General features: G+C 39.2%; 1 long non-coding RNA gene across 1 annotated transcript in view; it reads right to left on the bottom strand.

Moving 5' to 3' along the window:
* Window positions 1–19,419, bottom strand: part of LOC134485983 (uncharacterized) — a 32,256-nt gene that overhangs the window by 4,049 nt on the left and 8,788 nt on the right. The window contains exon 2 of the long non-coding RNA XR_015672589.1: window positions 19,037–19,092. This is a non-coding gene — a long non-coding RNA (uncharacterized LOC134485983). The remainder of the gene's footprint in view (window positions 1–19,036; window positions 19,093–19,419) is intronic.

Genomic DNA, 19,419 nt, shown 5'->3' on the forward strand with positions numbered 1-19,419 from the left:
GATTTAATGCTATGGGGGTTTATAAGAAAGCTTGTATACAGCTTAAAATAAAGCATCTTAATGTATACAGCAGTGAAAGTCACTATGATACATGGTGTGTGTCCTTTAATTCAATATGACAGGGAACATTTTTGATTGTTATTTGATTGTTTTTTCTGGGATTCAATAAATCAGGAAGCATAAGGATGAACACTTAGCTTTCTCATTTCTCTGGAGCTTGGCCAAGTTCTCTTGGAAGGTAGCTTAACTTATAGACAACAGCACCGTGATAGCTGCTCACCTGATCTATCATGATGTGTAACACACATATACACATACATACATACATACACACACACACACAAGCACACACACACAAGCACACACACATACACATACACACATGCAAGCACACACTCTTGTATAGCAGATTTCTTTTTAATGTCCTTTCTTATGAAGACAATAATCTTATTAGGACATGGTACCACTTTATGCTTTATGGCCACATTTATAACCTTATTTCTCTCTTTTAGGTCTTAACTGGTGAGTAATGTCTCATCATGAATATTTAGGGATAGGGGTTTATTCAAGCATTATGATAAGCAAATATTTTCTTTCTTAATAAGTATTCTGCATCACCGTGTAAATGTAATAGCAACAGTTCAAAGGAGGTGGCACAGAAAATAAAAGAATGACAGCTGACGCAGAAGAGGAAAGATAATTACTTCTTTTTAGAGTCTACTGTTAATAAGTAGATATGGTTTCTTCACTAACTAAAGGAGACTGTGGATCTCTATTTTGATTTCTTTCCTCTACAGAGTTATAATTATGTACTGTAATTAGTGCTTTAAATGAAATACAGATTTTCATGAAGCAAGTGGCCGGACATCAGTTTGTCTCAGTTGCTGTTGATGATGGTAAAGAGACTATCTTAACCAACGATGACGCAAAGTGTCCCTCAGTTCATGTTTACTGGGCATCTACATACTGCAGACTCCTTACAATTAGGACAAATTACAGAACACAAACACGGTTTTCATTGATATGCCAGTCTCTCCTTAACGTGAAAAGGGATATTAAATACCATTTCCATGGGAGAGTAAGAAACCTCTAAGGAGTGTCACTTGCACAGAAATATGAATGGAAGGAGGCAAGATGATATGAAAATATGAGGGGGACGATTTTCAGACGGTAAAGTAACAAGCGCTTTGCTTTGACCTGGACACATGTGTGACGAATCTCAGAAACAGCTTGAAATAATAAGGAAAGGAGTCCATCATTGACTCACTTTGTCAGGGCATGCTTTTTAACCTTATCATGTGCATTATGATGCATGGTTATGTGTTTTTATGAGACTTATCTGTGTGTGAATATGTGTGTCTGCATCTATATAGATAGTTCTTAAATTTTTTCTTTGGTTTTTTTATCTTCTGTTTGTTTGTTTTGTCCCGTTCTGAATTATTTGCTTTTATTTTGTCATCGTTGTCATTTTTGTCGTTGTCGTCATCATCGTCGTCGTCGTCATCATCATCATAATTATTATTTATGGGTAGTGGGTCTGGGTCCATCCTCATAGACATACATGTAGGGGGCCCATTCAATGCATGGTCTCTGGTTGGTGGTTCAGTCTCTGTGAGCACCTATGGATCAAGTTAGTTGATTTTGTAGGTTTCCTTATGGTGTCCTTTACCCTCTGTCTCCTTAAATTCTTCCTCTTTCTCTTTTACAGGTTTTACAAGCTCCATTTAATGTTTGGCTTTGAGTTGCTGTCTCAGTTTCCATCAGTTGCTGGGTGAAGGCTTTCCAGTGACAGTTACATTAGGCACCTATCTGCAAGTATAGCAGAATGTCATTAATATTATGAGAAGAGGGGTTTCCTCTCATGGCATGGGTTTCAAGCTGGGCTAGTTGCTAGTTGGCCATTCCCTCAATTTCTCTTCTATCTTTACCCTTGCACATCTTGTGGGGCAGGACAAATTGTGCGTCTAAGATTTGGTGGATGGGTTGGTGTTCCAATCCCTCCATTTGGAAATCTTGCTGAGGTACAGGAGATGTCCAGTTCAGGTTCCATAACCCCCATTGCTAGGAGTCTTGGTTATGATCACCATCATATTTTCTTGGGTTTCCATTGTCCTAGGTTTCTAGCTTGTTCCAGAGATGCCCATCCTCCCCAGTCCAGGTGTTCCTGTCAGTATTCACTCCCTCCTCTGTCCTCTTCCCATGTCATCCTTCTGTTCCCATCCCCACCACTCCCCATCCAGTCTTCTCCCACTATCAACTCCATATACCTAATCTATTTCCCCTTCTCAGTGAGATTCAAGTGCCTCCACTCCTTGGGCCCTCCTTGTTGCTTAGCTTCTTTAGGTCTATACTTTGTAGCATGGTGGCCCTGTACTTTATGACTAATATCCACTTGTAGAGAGTACACACCATGTTTGTCTTTCTAGGTCTGGGTTACTTCACTCAGGATGATCTTTTCCAGTTCCATTCAGCTGCCTGCACATCTAGGCTATATAATTTAAAGATGCTTACAATACACAGTGTATTTTTACCCTTTTAGTATTTGTGGATATATCTTTGTTTTTGTTTTTGTTACTATAAAGTGATTAATTGTACAGATCCTGTAGTTTTACATTTAAGTACATGAAAGCATCTTTGTATGTATAGAGTACAATATAATTCCATGTGAAATTGATTTTAGCTTATTTTCTCTGAGATATTTACATTTATGCTAATGAATGAGTTCCTTTTCTAGGCATCACAGGGGCTGTGAGAAACTGAAGTAGGAGTTTTTAAATTAAAGCACATTTTGAAATCTTAAACTGATTAATAAGTATTTGAAATTGGTTAGCCAGTACAAAATAGTCAGGCCTGAAATCACATACATATAAGTGCCTTTACATGTATCATGTACATATAATCATAGTAACATATAAATATAATAATACAAACAGTTTGTCTATTTTTAGGATATGTATGTGTGTATGTATATAATCCTAAAGATTTATAACTTTTTATATTTAAATAGATGCATCTATTGATCTATTTCATCTATTGATAATTTTAATATCTATCAAAAATTACAAAATGAAGTCATGAGTTTGGGAAGGTTTCGAGGGATGAAAACGGAGGGTGAAATTTTAACTGTATTTTAATTATTTGGAAAAATAAAGGGGGGATTGAACATGCCTTAATTACTTTAATTTTAAATTTTGAATGAAAGTATTGAGAATAAAGTTTTGTATGTAAATGTACATTTGGATTATCAAGACATATTTTAAAACTGATTATGTTTTAATTAGTATTATTTACTTTTCCTGCCAAATAGGAAGTTGGGGATATGAATCTAACTGATGTGGATGCATTGATTCATATATATATAAATATATATATATTTATATGTGTGTGTGTATATATATATATATATGTTTTGGTTTAAGTTCGTATGTGTTACTGCATGAGATCATATGCACTGCATGTTTGTTGGTGCCGACGGAGACCGGAAGATAAGATAATATTCAATGTTCAAGCCCTGGACTTATAGGTGGGTGTGAGCCACCAGGTGTGGGTGCCAGGGATTGAACTCTGAATCACGGCAGGTGAATGAATGGATAGAGTAATGTATATACTCAGCGTATGTGTTGAGGACCATTTAGAATACAGAACACTACTGGCTAGCATTATATTATCAGGACGACCTTTTTCTCCCAAGTTTCCCATGATATTTTCATAGCCAATACACTGAAGTAGCCAAGAGCACCCAGAATGTTGTAATCACATGCACCTTTACATCTTATCACAGTACCATCTGCTATATTAATTATCCAGACTCTCATCTTACACAATAGGTTTTGACCAGTTTCCCAGCTCCCTCACATGCATTGCCCCCACCTCCTCTCTCCCTGGGTTCATTTTTACTTCCTGCACACCGTCTGGCTGTGGCTCTCTGTATCTGCTCCCGTGTGCTGTGGGAGGAAGCTTCTCTGATGACTGATGGCCAGGGACAGAGCTATGAGCAGAATAGCGTTAGGAACTTTCTCTCTCTCTTTCCTTCTTTCTTTCTTTCTTCCTTCCTTCCTTTCTTTCTTTCTTTCTTTTGTTCTTTCTTTCTTTTCTTCCTTCCTTCCTCTTTCCTTCCCTCCCTCCTCCCTCTCTCTCTCTCTCTCCCTCTCTCTCTGTCTCCCCTTCCTTCCTTCCTTCTTCCCTCCCTCCCTTTCTCCCTTTCTCTCTCTCTCCCTCTCTCTCTCTCTGTCTCTCTCTCTCTCTCTTTCTCTCTCTCTCTCTCCTTTTTCTTTTTGGTTACTTTTCTTCTTCTCTCTCCCGTTCAGTATTTCCAGTCATGTTTGATTCTCCCCTACATCTTTAAGCTGTCTAGTTTGTTTACGGCCTTCCTGGCAGGGTAAGGAATGGGCTCCCTCTCAAAGCTTGGGCCTCAAGTTAACCCAGACATTAGTTAACCACTCCCTCAAGTTGTGTGCCACCATCACTCCAGCTCATCTAACAAGCAGGACAGACGGCAGCTCAAAGGTTTTTGGCTAGGATGGTGTCCAGATTTCCTCTTTCTTTAGCCTGCAGAGTAGCATCCCACACCAAAGAGACTGAAACATAGGGACAAAGGCACTCTTATCTTCATAAAATGAGTTGATATGTGTTGGTTTTATTGTGAGTGCTGGTGAAATTAATGAAGTAAGACAGAATATTTCTTGTTGTAGGATGAGAGTTTAATGAATATGCACTTCCTAGGATGGTAGAATTATTGTTAGCTGCATGGTATAAAATTCACTTACACTTAGAGGTTGCCCCACAATTACGCTATTTTCCTTACAGTAGGCTTATAAAAGCACAACCCGAAAGGATGTACTAAGGAATGTCCTCTCTATGCTCGACATCCTCATGTAAAAGAGGTGACAAATGTTTATCACTTTGCCCAGTAACTGGCCTGTGTTATGGTTATTATAAGTGCATTTAGCTAACTTAAGGCCCTCATTATTTTAAGGCTACGTGTTCATTTAAATACATAAGACTCTCGGAGAGAACCCAGTAAGGCACCTACTACCTGTGGAAGAGTCACTTATCTCTACTAACTGTAGACAGTTCTTGTCAAAGCACAGCTTGCTAAAAGCCTAAAAGCCGTTCAACCCAGTTTTCCTCGTAGGGTCCATATGGATGACGGTATTTTGCAATGTTACCCACCTGACCAAGAAGCAATGTCATTTGCAGAAATTGGAAAGGACTGAGCTATCTGGACAGGATGATTTGCTGCCCCCCCCCTTACATCCATCGAGAAAGCACAGCAATAGCAGACTCTGCATACTGTGGCACCTGCGTGTCCGAAAGCTTTGAGTCCCCTTCACTCAGAATTCGGAAGCATGTCCAAGCTTTAAATGCCATATAGCAGCTGGGTGGGAGGAGGAGATAAAAGACAAGCCAGAAAATTCATCCCAGACCACCTGAAGATGGGTTTCTAACGTTATCACTTGACCTGAAAATGTTTTGCTTGAAATGAACGCAAGCGCTACCTAGCATGAACGGGTGTGCAGCACATCTCATTCTTCTGTATTAGAACAAAATTTAATGTGGAGATATGAACAGCTAGGCGTGCTCAAATATTTGGCAGTGTTAGTTATATTCGATCTTACTAGAAGTTGGCATTTGGAAAATTAATCCAATTTCAGTGAATGTGTATGCAGGTGTGAGTATGCACAATGTTTTTTTGAGCCTCTTTGTTTTACAATGTGATTTTTAGGTGTCTGGCTATCATTTTGGTGTTGTTCCAAGGTGATTTTTTACTCCTTTTCTTTTACTGAGGTACTTTGTCTTTTGTGCTAAATACTTTACAAAGTACAGTTTGGTAACTCCTGTTAGGGAATTATAGCTTCTAATTTGAATTCATAAAATTGGAAGCATGAATAAATCAAATTGTCATGTTAAGGCCTAAGCACATATGCACATTCAGAGAGGAGAGAGAGAGAGAGAGAGAGAGAGAGAGAGAGAGAGAGAGAGAGAACAGAGAGAACAGAGAGAACAGAGAGGAACAGAGAAACACAGAGACAGAGACACAGAGAGACAGACAGACACAGAGAGAATGACAGAGACACACAGAGAGGCTAACATTTATTAGAGTTCCTATCCTTTTGAAATATATTTATATCATTACATGTTCTCTGTAGAAAAATAATTTATCTAATAAACCCATCTGTAGAAATAAAGTGGGCCTCAAATACATAGTGAGGTTGGTGTAGAATTTAAAAACTTCTTCTGCTCTTTGAAATGTCTTTGTTAAGCCAGTTTTAGTCATGGGGAAACTGGATGAATTCGTGACTAAAACGTCTCAGACTTTAGCCTTAAATGTGTGGCATCATATTTCCTGAGCAGTTTTTCTGCCTCAGAAAATGATTTATTAAGCAGAGTTCGTTTGCCTTTTGCTTTTGTTGTGAATGACAAAAGGCATGTTTAAGCATGTTAAATTGGCTTAACACAGTGGACAGAAAGGATGGTTTGCCCGAGGAGAATTTGCTGCCAGTGCATATTGCTTCTTTGTGTTGCATATAGGAATAGTTAATCTGACCTCAAAGAAAGGAAACATATGCTCCTCCAGATAAGACTGGGGAGATGAATGGGTCTGTCTGCTCCATAGCATTTGTTGGTCTGGGAGACGCAGGGGAAACAGAGGCAGAAAATCAGCAGAAAATGAAACGCAGGGAGAGCTTGCTTTCAAAAGCAAAGGGGTGAGGGGAAACCGAGAGCTCACACGTGAAACCAGAAGCAAGCATGATGGAGTGGACAGGGCCTGTGGACAGAGCTCAGGTGTATGCTACTGGCGATCTCTCTTTGGCCTGCAGCAAGGGACTGAAGCATGTAGAACAGCCAATGGACTTGCTCTAATGAATTGGGCTGTCAAAAATAAATAAATAAGTTCAATTTGGGGGCCCTTGCCAATCAATTATATGATCCTAGGAGGTGCAAGGATCACACAGGGTCTGTTTGGGGCCCTGTTTGCCTGTACTAAATGCCCCGAGTTGAAACAGCAGCTCTTGAGCTCCACTATTGCTTCCGGTACCTGGAAGAGGCGATTCTACCTCACACAGCCATAGGGCGCTTCTGGATGGGTTTGCGCACGCTGTGCGACCGCTCCACACCATGGCATCATCTCACTCAGTTCCGCCAGCTCTTACACCTTCTTTTCGTTTGACTCCATTTCCAGAACAATTTACATTTTCCCCTTTCTTTCTTGGATATTTTATTCATTTACATTCCAAGTGTTATCCTCTTTCCTGGTTTCCCTTCCACAAACCTCCCATCCCATTCCTCTCCCCCTGCTTCTATGACGGTGTTCCCCCACCCACATACCCACCCACTCCCACATCAACACCCTGACATTCCCCTACACTGGGGAAACAAGCCAAGGACCAAGGGCCTCTCCTTCCATTGATGAGGTCATCTTCTGCTTCACATGCAGCTAAGTCATTGGTCCCTCCATGTGTACTTTTTGGTTGGTGGTTTAGTTCCTGGGAGCTCTCGGGTGTCTGGTTGGTTGATGTTCTTGTTCTTCCTATGGGGTCGCAAACCCCTTCAGTTCCTTCAGTCCTTCTCCTAACTCTTCCTCTGGGGTCCCAGGTTCAGTTTGCTAGCACCCACATCAGTATTTGTCAGGCTCTGGCAGAGCTTCTCACAGACCATATGAAGCTCAAGAAGAAGGAAGACCGAAGTGTGGATACTTCAGTCCTTAGAAGGGGGAACAAAATATTCATTGGAGGTATAGGATGGGAGGGATTTGGGAGGAAGAAAGGAGAGGAGGGGAAAAAGGGGTTGAGATCAAGTGTGGGATGAGACAAGAATGACACACAGAGGGTCAGGAAACTGAGCAGCGGTGTATAGCAATGGGGGATGGGGAACTGGGGTTAGCCACCAGAAAGTCCCAGATGCCAGGAAAGCAAGAGGCTCCTAGTCCCCAACAGGGTTAACATTAGCTGAAATACCCAACAAAGGGGAGGGAGAACCTGTAAAAGCCATATCCAGAGGTTAGGCAAACCCCCGCACTCTGCCCCATTGAGAGATGGGGCCACCCACTAATCTCCAAATTTTTAACGCAGAATTGCTCCTGTGTAAAGGAAATATAGGGACAAAGTGGGGCTCATAGACTGAAGGAAAGGCCATTCAGAGACTGCCCTACCTGGGAATCCATCCCATATACAGACACCAAATGTAGACAATTTACATTTCTTGAGAAACAATGACACTACTCAAATTTCTTTGCATTTCCTCAATTACTTGACTATTAGAAAACAACTTAATTTTAAAACTGATCTTTCTTTCCAAGATGTTTTTATACACGTATTTTTTTCCCTTAGTCACTTAAAAGAAAACCTCCTCCATTTTGCTTTTTTAACATTATGATGACTAACGAGAAAGATGTTTGCAGTCAAAAACATTTATAAAATACCGCAAATCTCATTGTCCTCACACTTCACTCTGATGTTACAACATTTTTGAAGTCTAATAATGAAATCTTAAATATGCTTGCTTCTTCTTATGGCACTGTTTTCGAAATTAATGTTTTCTTCATTGGCAATTCTTGTGATCATGTAGTTGTAGACATCTCCAGCATCTATATAATAACCCCATTTATTTTAATGTACATTAATTTAATATACTGTATATTAATACAGCATATACTACAAGATACATAATTAATATACACAACATATCATATTACATATTATGTAACATGTAAGTAATATATATGAAATATAATAAAACATAACATACTGTATTAATATTATTATATTGTATATTAATATATAATATAATTGATGCATGATATATTATTAATTTACACACTAATATATTAATATATATCCTATTGTGTGTACATGCTTGCATGTGTGTGGATGCACATATATGTACTGGTGTATATGTTTATGTGTGTGTAGACTGCAGGCTGTTGTGTTTGACTCCTCACTTGGCTGATTGAGACAGCTGTTGAACCAGGAGTTCCCTCATTCTGATAAATCTAGGAAGCCTTCTTGGCCCTAGAATCTCATGTTTTTCTGGAGGAATGCTGTGATTATAGGCGGTAAGCATGCCCGCCTTGCTTTCGCATGGGTACTAGGGATCCAAACCTTGTTGTTTGTGCTTGCTCAGGAAGCATTGATATTAAGTCATCTCCAGAGTGTGCGAACCACAGCTTCTATCTCAAGCCGTAGCCACATTCATACAGGCATGCTTGTCTGAGTATTGGGTCAGAACTTTGAATTCAGCATTTCCAAGCCAACATTGTTCCGTAGAGAAAATGTCTATCACTGTGCTTCAGTGTGTGCAGCTGGGTACTATGGAGGAAGTGGCCAACAGGACAATGTTCCTGTAGTGGACACCAGTATAGAGAGGGTGAGGTGACGCCTGAAAGACTGGAGAGAGAAACTGAGGTCATATCACAAAAAATGCTGACTGTGCAGTTTGAAGCTCTCTTTGATGACAAATGGGAACTGATGAAGGATTTTAAATAAAGCAGCTATCCGAATTACATTTTTAACATCATTATGAATTCAGCGCGCAGGAAATATTAGACAACAGAGGAGAGGAGGCCATAAAACCACTGTCGATGAGTTGATTACTTTAGGAAATTAACCAGAATTTGTCTCAGTATTCTTTGATGTGAATGCTTATTTTCCTTAATATAAGATCTTAAGGACAATATTTTCATCTTGTGCATTCTATACCTCCCATCCTGAGCACCTTTCTTTGCATATTGTAGATACTTTTATTTTGGGTACTGGGGTTTGAACTTCAGGCCCTAAGTATTCTAGGCAAATTCTCCGCCACTGATTTATGTCTCCAGCGCCTTTGGGTACTTCCCAAGCTGTTCAGAGTGATATTGAACTTGTAATTCCCTTCTGGCTCCTGAGACATGAGAGTGCATTGGAATGCCCCACCCAGCTGGCTTTCCGTCCTCCCTTGTATCTCTTTGCTAAGTAAATGAAAATGAACTTGCTACCATTGAAAGCATTTTATAATGCATATTTCCTCAAAGGACCAGTAAGGGGAAAATAAACGTAATAGAAGGAAAATAGCGAGAAGACAGAGAAATAGAATCAGCGACGGATGAGATATGATTATGAGGAAATAAAATTCAACTTGATAAGAACTGCCTACTTAGGAGCCCTAGTATTCAACTGATTGACAATTTAATATAGACTTTTAGCTCCCAGAACCCAGGTCCTTTGGTGGTGATAATATTACTCCTCACAGGCGAGGCTAGAACTATGGCTCTATATCTTCCAATGATCTTTTATTTTTAATCTTCTATTTTTTTAGTTTTGAAATTACGGTCTCGGCCTCTGGGTGAATGCAAGTGCAGGGGACATTGGTTTTGTGCATCATACTTAAAGAAAACAAACAGGCTGCCTTAAAACGTCACCAGAGCTGTCAGTAAAGATGGGGAGTCAATTACTCTGATGAAGGGTAAGTAACTCAATCAGGCCAGGATGGGCACGGAAAGACTACCCCCATCAAGAATCACAGCCTTAGTTAATCTCTGTTATCTGTCTTGCAGGGAAGGAATAGCTCTGTCATATTTTAAAGGAAAAGCATTGATCCTTCTTTGTTTCCAACCTTGAAACACATAATAAAGTACAGCAAAAGGGAGAATGGGATCTGTGGTGATTAGTTTCCCTGAGATGGGGTGGAAAGGCCTGGATCTAAATAGGCAGGACTGTCTTGAAGAAACCATGACTGTTTCAGAGTCAAAGCGGGGTGACTCAATGGCCAGCTTTGGCCAGCTTGAAGGGAGCACTTAGGACTCCCGGAAGGCCAGGGAACACAAGCAGAAGACTTAGTAATGAACAGGCCTTTCAGTGCAGGAAGCCTGTATGTATTATCTTCAGTGTTCTGCTGAAGTTGAAGGCCAAAGCAAAATAAAAATAAATAATATTTAATTCGGTCACAGCCAAAAAAACTGGTATGAATGAAGCTCATTTTGAAAAGTATCGGAAGCAAAAATCTTTAAATCTTTGCTGGAAAGGATTTGCAGACGGGGCTCTGTTAAGTAGACAGACCAAGCGCCAAGACCTGGGAGTTTTGAAAACATGGTTCTAGTCAGATGAATTTTGCAGGAGAATTTTCTTACATGGGCTGTGCAATTTTTAACATGTACCCCATTTAATACAATTTTATGTGTCCTTTTTTATGAAAATATCATGAAGTTTTGTTATCACGATTAAGGAAATTGCTTGAATACCATTCACATTAACCTAATAACGATCCCTCTCACTTTGCAGGTTGGAAAGGTCAGAAGATTTCTGGGTTGTGAGAAAGATGGAGCATAGGAAAAGTACACAGGAAAGAAATAGGAGGGTCTTGGACACAACTCAGTCCGTCAAGTGCCTGCTGTAGAAGCTATGAGTACCTGAGATTGGATCCCCAGCACCTATGTAGAAAAGTACTGTGTAGCAGCAGGCATCTGTTACCCCAGCTCTGAGAAGATGGAGACAACTAGACCCATGGAGTTCAACTGGCTACCCACCTTAGCCTTATTCACTAGCTTCAGGTTCAGTAAGAGGCCATGTCTCAAAAAAGAAGGGTAGAGAATGACTATGGAAGAGATTAGATGTAGAATTCTGCTCTCCCCATGCACATATGTGTCTGTGTGTGCATATCCATGCCTGTGGTTGCCCCCCCACACACATACACACTACGAGGGATGGGAGGGAGGGCTGGAACTTATAAAGGACCATCGACATTTCCCCAGCATTTGCTTCATCCATGTTCACAACATTCAGCTTTTCTTCTTTGAATAATACCCTACTTTAATAATATCTAAATTATAAAGATAAACTTATATCAGCATAACTCCCAAGGAGATGTCTTCCCGCAGTGGTATGCCTTGAAAGAAAAGAGCTGTGGCTCGATGCTTGGAGTGAAGGCACACTTCCCATTTCCCAAACCCAAGTCCTTGCATTGCTCGCCTGGGAAACACTTCTCCCCTCTAGTCTTTTAGAACATGATAGAAAACTAATAGCTCGGCCATGCCTTAATAAATTTCTCAGTACTACAGGAGCAAGCAACTTGAGTTTCTTTAGATGATATTAATAATTTAATTTTATTTTTATTTATAAAATCAGTCACATGAAGGTATATACATAGGAATGGTCTAGAATCATATTGCATTATAATGTGAACATAGTCCTACATAACCTACCCCACTTACTTTTGTGATTAAGATAGAATGGTTCTTCCAAAAATAGTATGAAATTTTAACCCCTAAGTGGCTGTTTGCAGCAGCGATTTCTTCTGTTGTCTTCCAGCTGGAGCATCCGGATCCGTGACAGGGTCCGTCACAAGGAATCAGTCAGTATGCTTCACGTGACCACATGGAACAGAGGGCCGTAATTTCAATGCACGACACAGCGTCTCAGCAGACGGAAGTCTCGGAAATCCTCGCGGCTGTTATTACCTACTCTCGGAAAAGAGAGAAAGAAGCAGGCTCTGGATGCTCAGCTTCAGAGACTCCTTGAATTCATTTTTTTAAAAAATATAATCTCAAAACAAAACACCCAGGTCGTGGGGGAACAAGCTGAGATTACAAAGTTGAGTTACGATAACTGAGTTTGGTGCTAGATTACAGAGTTTTCTTCCTGCCTCAGGTCGATTTTCACTTCAAAACCATTTGTTACATTTGCGGCCGCAATTCAATAGTACTTTGAAAATGATTTCCAAGTAGGATTTTTCTAATATGAGATGGCCTATTTTGCTATTACTTAAATAAGCGCAAAATGACGACCGTTCAGAGATGGTGAATTTTGACTTTACAGTTGGCTTCAATATCGTTGCTGAATTTCCCTGAGCTCGCCATGCTGGCTGTATATATGTGACATGCCTGCAGGAAACTGAGTCTGAGAAAGGCACTGTGGTCTAAAGCAAAACGAGATTCAGTTTGTAACATCTTGACCATAAAACTAACTACTTTCTAATCTTCGCAGATTTAGAACGCCATTGCTGCAATATGTTCTGAAGGAAGCTGTTCCTTACCAAGGAATAGGAAATATTTTTCTTTATGTTCTCATTGGACTAAATTCACCATACTAGCCTGTGATATAGTTTTACAGTTTATGTAAAAAGTTGCTTAAATTAGCTTGTTTGCAGTTCTCCTTCTCACTAGAATGCTAGTGGGATGACAAATGAAGGAGCTCGGCTCTGAAAATGAAATAGTGACTCTACAATTTCCTTGTCAATTACTCCTTAAATGTAGGGTTAGGGTTAGGAATTAAATGAGGTAAATAGAAATGAGAGAGAGAGAGAGAGAAAAGGAAGAAAGAGAAAGGAAGAAAAGAAGGAAGGAAGGAAAGAAGAAAAAGAGGAAGAAAGAAAACAAGAAAGCAAGGAAAGGGAAGGAAGAAAGGAAAGAAAAAGGAAGAAAGAAGGAGAAGGAAGGAAAAGGAAGGAAGAAAGGAAGGAAAGGAAGGAAAAGGAAGGAAAGGAAGGAAAAGGAAGGAAGAAAGAAGAGAAAAGAAGAAAGAAAAGGAAGGAAGGAAAAAAAGGAAGGAAATGGAAGGAAGAAAGAAGCAAAAAAGAGAAAGAGATGAGCCCTTGACCCAATAGTGCTTCAGTAATACTGTGTCTTCTGTGACTAGTTTAACTTTCTCAAAGTCTATGATGGAAATATCACATTTCTGAGATTTGACCATACTCCTGTGGGTCTAGACACCAGTGTATGACATGGGAGGGAAATTAGAAAGCAGTGGTGAAGTTAAATGCCATTTGTAAATTCAAGGTCAAGTCTTTTGACCTTAAATGCTGCCCTTTGCCCCTCATGGATTGATGATGTTTCAGGAGTGGAGGATCAGGTTGCAGAGTAACCCTAAGGAAAAACGGCTTGTAATTATGCCAGTTAGACCCGCTTCTATCTGAGTTAACACTTCTAGAGGACCATGCATCTGCAAGCAACTTCAAAAGTTAAGCTGTGCATTATAATTATTATAATTATTGAAGTGTTGTTCCTCTTTGCCTTGGGAGCTTTTGAAATTAATAAAACCAACAAAAGTATTGTTAACCAAGGACTTGGCATATTTTTCTCATGTTTCAAAATCTTTAAATACATCACAGTGAACATCGTTCATGGAAATGCTGTAAGCTACGTAGATAATACTCGTCTCAGATAATGCACCGTGTTGTGCATTTTGAGTATTTAATTAAACATTTGCATGCCTTTAGTATTTAATAATTACATGGTAAAAGAAAAAAGAGACACTTTTGGTATTAAGTAAAAAAGTTTTAAAATCTGTTCTTACTACCAAAATTCCCAGCAATCCCTTGATCCAGCTGCTTTGCTGCAATAGCCCCTCCCCCAAGTACAAACCTTCAAGGCATCTGCCTGCTACAACTGTTGATCTAGGTCTGTCCAGATACAGTAAAAAAGCATGAATGGGTACAACAGGAACTAGAATGTGTGTCATCATTTTAAAGGACTGGCTCTGACTTTCAGATAGGCTAGCTGAAGAGATATGTAAAGCCTGTCGTGATCTGAGTTTTAAATTTCTTTCTATAAATCATCTTCTAATGTGTTTGGGGTATGAGTAAGTGTAGTAGGTAAACTTGGTTGTAAACTTGATTCAGTGAACTAGAAGGAAACCCTTTGATTATATTTTAAGGCAATCTAATAAATCCCCTTTAAAATATCATTTTATTCATTTTTTTATAGAGAGTGCTGACCAATACAAGAAGAAAATTTGATAGGTGATATCTAGGAATTGCTACCCGATCCGTACTTTGTAAGACTTAAGATGATTGGCTTTTGGAAAACAACATATGATATTGATCAGAAATGTAAATACAGTTTAAAGTGCTTTACGTACATTTAATATTTTGGGCTCATAAGAGGTTACAGAGTTCACCTCTGTCCACCTTGGACATTTTTGGAGACAATAGCAGCTAAGCTGGCTTAGTATTTATTCAGATGTGAAGCAATACTTGGAATATACTTTATTCATTTTTACAATCTTATTTTGTGTGTGCTACTCATGTACAGATACAGGCAACAGTGTGCATGCAAAGGCTAGAGGCAAAACTCAAATGTTGTTCCTCAGGTACTATCTACTTAGTTTTTGAGATAAGGTGTCTTATTGGTTTGGAATTCACCCAGTAGGCTAGGCTGGATGGCCAGGGAGTTCTAGGGATACCCCTGTCTCTCCTGCTTCTTAACCATGGGATTACAAATGGTCCCCACCATGTTCTGGTTTTTACACATGAGTTCTGGTGTTGTGACTCACATCCTTATGCTAGAAAGGGCAGCACCTTTAAAAATAAACTGTCCATAGCCCCAAATTTTTCTTTTTTAAATTAGTTTTAGGTTCACTTGTAAAACTGGGGGGGGAAACCAGTGAGATTTTTATGTGGTCAGTACCTGCAAACATTTCTAACCCCTCCTCATTCTCACGATCATGATGAATTCACACTGGTGAATTTGGTACAGGTATCTCTCTGGTTATTTTGACATGGCATCATGGTGTATAATCCCACAGTTTCTCACTATTCTACCAGATCAGACACACATAATGATAGGAGTCCATCATTATAGAATCAGACAGCCTGGGAGACCACTTATCTGTTCATGGATTTCCAAGTCTGCAAGAGTAGCATAGAAGACTACAGTCTGTAGTGGTTTCTGCTTATTATGCGTTTTTTTTTTCATATGCTTGTTCCTCGGTAGACATTTCCTGATAATGGTGAATAACAGTTCATTGTCTGTCTGGATTGGTTCCAGTTCATTTTTTCATCTACCCACTAAAATAAATCGTGGTTGCTCTGACATTTTAGTGACTGTGAACTAAACGTCTACATGGATCTAGAAGCAGGTTTTTATATGAAGATGTTTTGGCCGAATGCCTTGATGTGTGATTGCTGTATCACATAGGAGGAGTATGTTGGTTTTGTAGGATAATTTCAAACACTCTCTAAGTAGGTGTATCATCTTTTTTTTTCTTTTCTTTTTTTCGGAGCTGGGGACCGAACCCAGGGCCTTGTGCTTGCTAGGCAAGCGCTCTACCACTGAGCTAAATCCCCAACCCCTAGGTGTATCATCTTATTCCCTCTCGCACTGGACCAGCTCTTGGGACTGCTCATCATTGAAGGCATTTGGCGTAGTACTTAGTGTTCTGGTCATTTTCACAAGTCTATAACTCTAGTTCTGTTTATTTAATTTATGAATGAATGATGACATGGTACATGTTCCCATATAATTATTTGTTTTTCTTTTTTTTTTCCTTTTGTTGTTGAGATGTCTGTTAAGGTCTTTGACCCACTTTTTGGTCGGGTGATCGCCTTTGATTGCCAAGTTTTAACAATCCTTTGTATGATATGCTGTCACGCACATTCCTTTCTCTGCATTTTCCTCCAGTCAGGGCAGAAGGATTCCATCCTCTTCAGTGTATCTTGCAGAGCAAAGTTTGTAACCTCAATGTAGTCTGGTTTATTAATTCTGTCTTTCGCAGATCATGTCTTCACTGTCGTTCCTAAAAATCATCACAGAGCTCAAGGTTCTTTTCAACTTTTCCAGATGCTTTACTTTGGGTCCTTTATAGTTTTACGCTTGCGTTTGACTCCGCACCTCATTTGAAGTTGATTTTGTTGAGGGTCTTTGGTTGGACCTATTGACGTATACGTGGATGTCTGAATATTCTGCCATTTGTTTGAAAGACTATACATAATTTCATTTAATTGTTTTCATTTTTGACAAAAACAAAATAAAACAAAATGTTAACTATGACTCTACTTCTAGTCTCTGTCTGTTCCGTTGACATGCACGTGCTTCTTGATACATACCACGTGATCTAATTGCTTTGGCTTGATAATCAGTTTGAAAACAGAAACCTCCAGTCTCCTACCTTCCTTGTTCTTCAATATTATATTAGATATATTTGGCTTTTTTCTCTTAAAATAAATTTGGAATTAGCTTTGCAATGTCCTTACACTAGGTTATTGATTTATTTGAGATTATATTGAATCTATCCATACATGTATAATAACTCACACCCTGACAATATTCTGACTATAAATGAGAAATATCTCCCAATTCATGTTGTTTTGTGAGTTCTTTCATCGATTTACAATTGTTATGTTTACAATTTATTATTTTTGTATAAAATTTTACTAATACTTCAGCATAATGTTCCATTTGTATAGAAAATGCTAAAATTACTATTTTTCAGCACTGTAAGAGATCAAATTCTTTGAAATGTAGGCGATCTCGACTAAAGTCTACATCTTCATATCACAAACTGGAAATGTGTTTGTAATTTCAAGTTCCCCATGTTGATTCACCATGTGCGGATGTAAGCTGTTGCCATGGTACTACTCTTTGGTCCTTCAAACACTGCTTATGCATTTCTTCTGTGCTTTCTCAAGGCATGGGCTGATTTCCTCTACGTTGTCACATTCTGCTGGTATGGTTTGCATTGTGTCACTAATGAATTCTCCTTTAGAACTTCTGTTCCTCTTTCTGACAATATTGAGGTGAGTCCTTTGGATGGTATGAGACCTCTGGAGTAGGGTCTTATTTGCTGGATTGGTGCTGTATTTAGACGGTTGAAGAGCTAGCAAGTCCATCCATCAGACAGAAACATCCTTGAATTGGTACAATCTGAAAGCAGGAGACAGCTCTTGCCAAACCTGCCAAAAAATAATATTTTCTTGCTTATAAACACATTGTTTATAACATTTTGTTATAGTAATCTGAATGGACCAAGACAGGAATACAGAATTTTTCATAAAGTTTCCATTTTAATATCCTTGGGAGCTGAAGTAAGTTTCATTTTCACTTCCAATTTTGGTAATTTGTGTCTTCCTTTTTTACTTCGTTAGCCTGGTTAGAGGCTTATTGATTTTAATCATCCTTCCAAAAGCCAGCTTTGGATTTGATTTCCTTTATTGATATTCTGCTTTAAATTTCATTGGAGGTGACCTGATTTTTATTATTTTTTGTTCTGTTTACCTTTGATTTAATTTGCTTTTATTATTCTGGTTTCACGAGGTAAAAACCATGATAGATTTTAGAATTTTATTATTTTCCAATGTGTGTATTCAATGCTGCAATATACCCTGAAGCATTGTTTTAGTACAAATCTACAAAACTAGAGGCTATGTGGTCTTGTCACTTATTTTTAGATATGCTTTGTTAAATTTCCTTTAAGATCTTTTTCTTTGACCTTATGGAGTTTTGTGCTTAAACTGATCTGAAACGCACGCTCATCCTGCGCCAGGCTCCTGAGCCTGTGTTTCCACTCCCAGCTACCGTTGCATTTTTTTCATATTTTCTGTGTATTTTCTTTTTCTCACCTGCCTTCCGATATTGGCTTCTCACCAAATACCGCTGTTGTCTGAGAATAACCATGGTACGAGTTCTGGTCTTTAAAATTCGTACGTCATGCTTTATTTTCCTAGAAAGTGATAGAATGAGAGACCGTGCATGATCTCGGACAGGATATTTGCTCTACTGATGCTGGATAGAGCTCATTAGGCGTCAGTTACATGTAGTTGATTAATGGTGAGTCCCAGTGCACCTGTGTCCTCACCACCCTTCCCCTGTAGGATCTGTCTGCTTTTGATAGATGGGTATTGACATCTCCAACTACATTGGTGGGTTGACCTATTTTTTTTCCAGTCAGATATCTACCCTGAAAAGAGCTTAAGCTTTTATTAACTGAGAAGTAAAATCAAAACTACACAGGGACATAGCAATGAGATAGTTTGAGACTTGCTTGTGGGACGTATGATACCTGAGTTAACTTACGTCATAGATCTCAGGGATGCCTCATTGCTCATGGGGAAAACTTTCAAGACCCTTCTTCCTTCCAAGTTTGTTAGTTGTCAATTCATTGCTGCCACCCACAGACACCGGCCACTGCAGCTGCCAAGCAGTATCGCTGCATCTTCAGGTGAACCCAGCCACTCTCTGCTGCCATGTTATCAGGCGCACTTGCGAGTGTTCATGAGAAATTCAGGGTATCTTTTGAAGACTCAACTCCCTGATCGTAGTGTGATGACGTATTGTATTATAATGACTTACCGAATTAAAATTGCTTCCACAGCTCGTAGCTTCATTAGCTCTGGAGTCAGCTTGGTCTGAAAGGAATAAACTACTTTTACTTTCTGCAGGCTGTGGCTGCCATGGTTTACCCTTTCCCAGACTTTTCATTTATGTGTGTCTTTATGTTTAAAGTTTATTTATGGTGGACAACACATATTTAGGATTGTATGTGCCTGTGTGTGTGCGCACTCTGGAAATCTGTGTTTTAATTGATAGCTTCACCAATACCATTCCTTGTAGCCATCGGTATATCTAAATTTATGTGTGCCATTTTTCCCTTTGTTCTATTTTTTATGACTCCTCCCCTGCCTATCATGTGCCACACGGAGCACTTTTAGGGGTATAATTTTCTTTCTTTTGTC

Source organism: Rattus norvegicus, chromosome 2, assembly GCF_021556685.1.
Source record: "Rattus norvegicus strain SHRSP/BbbUtx chromosome 2, alternate assembly SHRSP_T2T, whole genome shotgun sequence".
Lineage (NCBI taxonomy): Eukaryota > Metazoa > Chordata > Mammalia > Rodentia > Muridae > Rattus > Rattus norvegicus.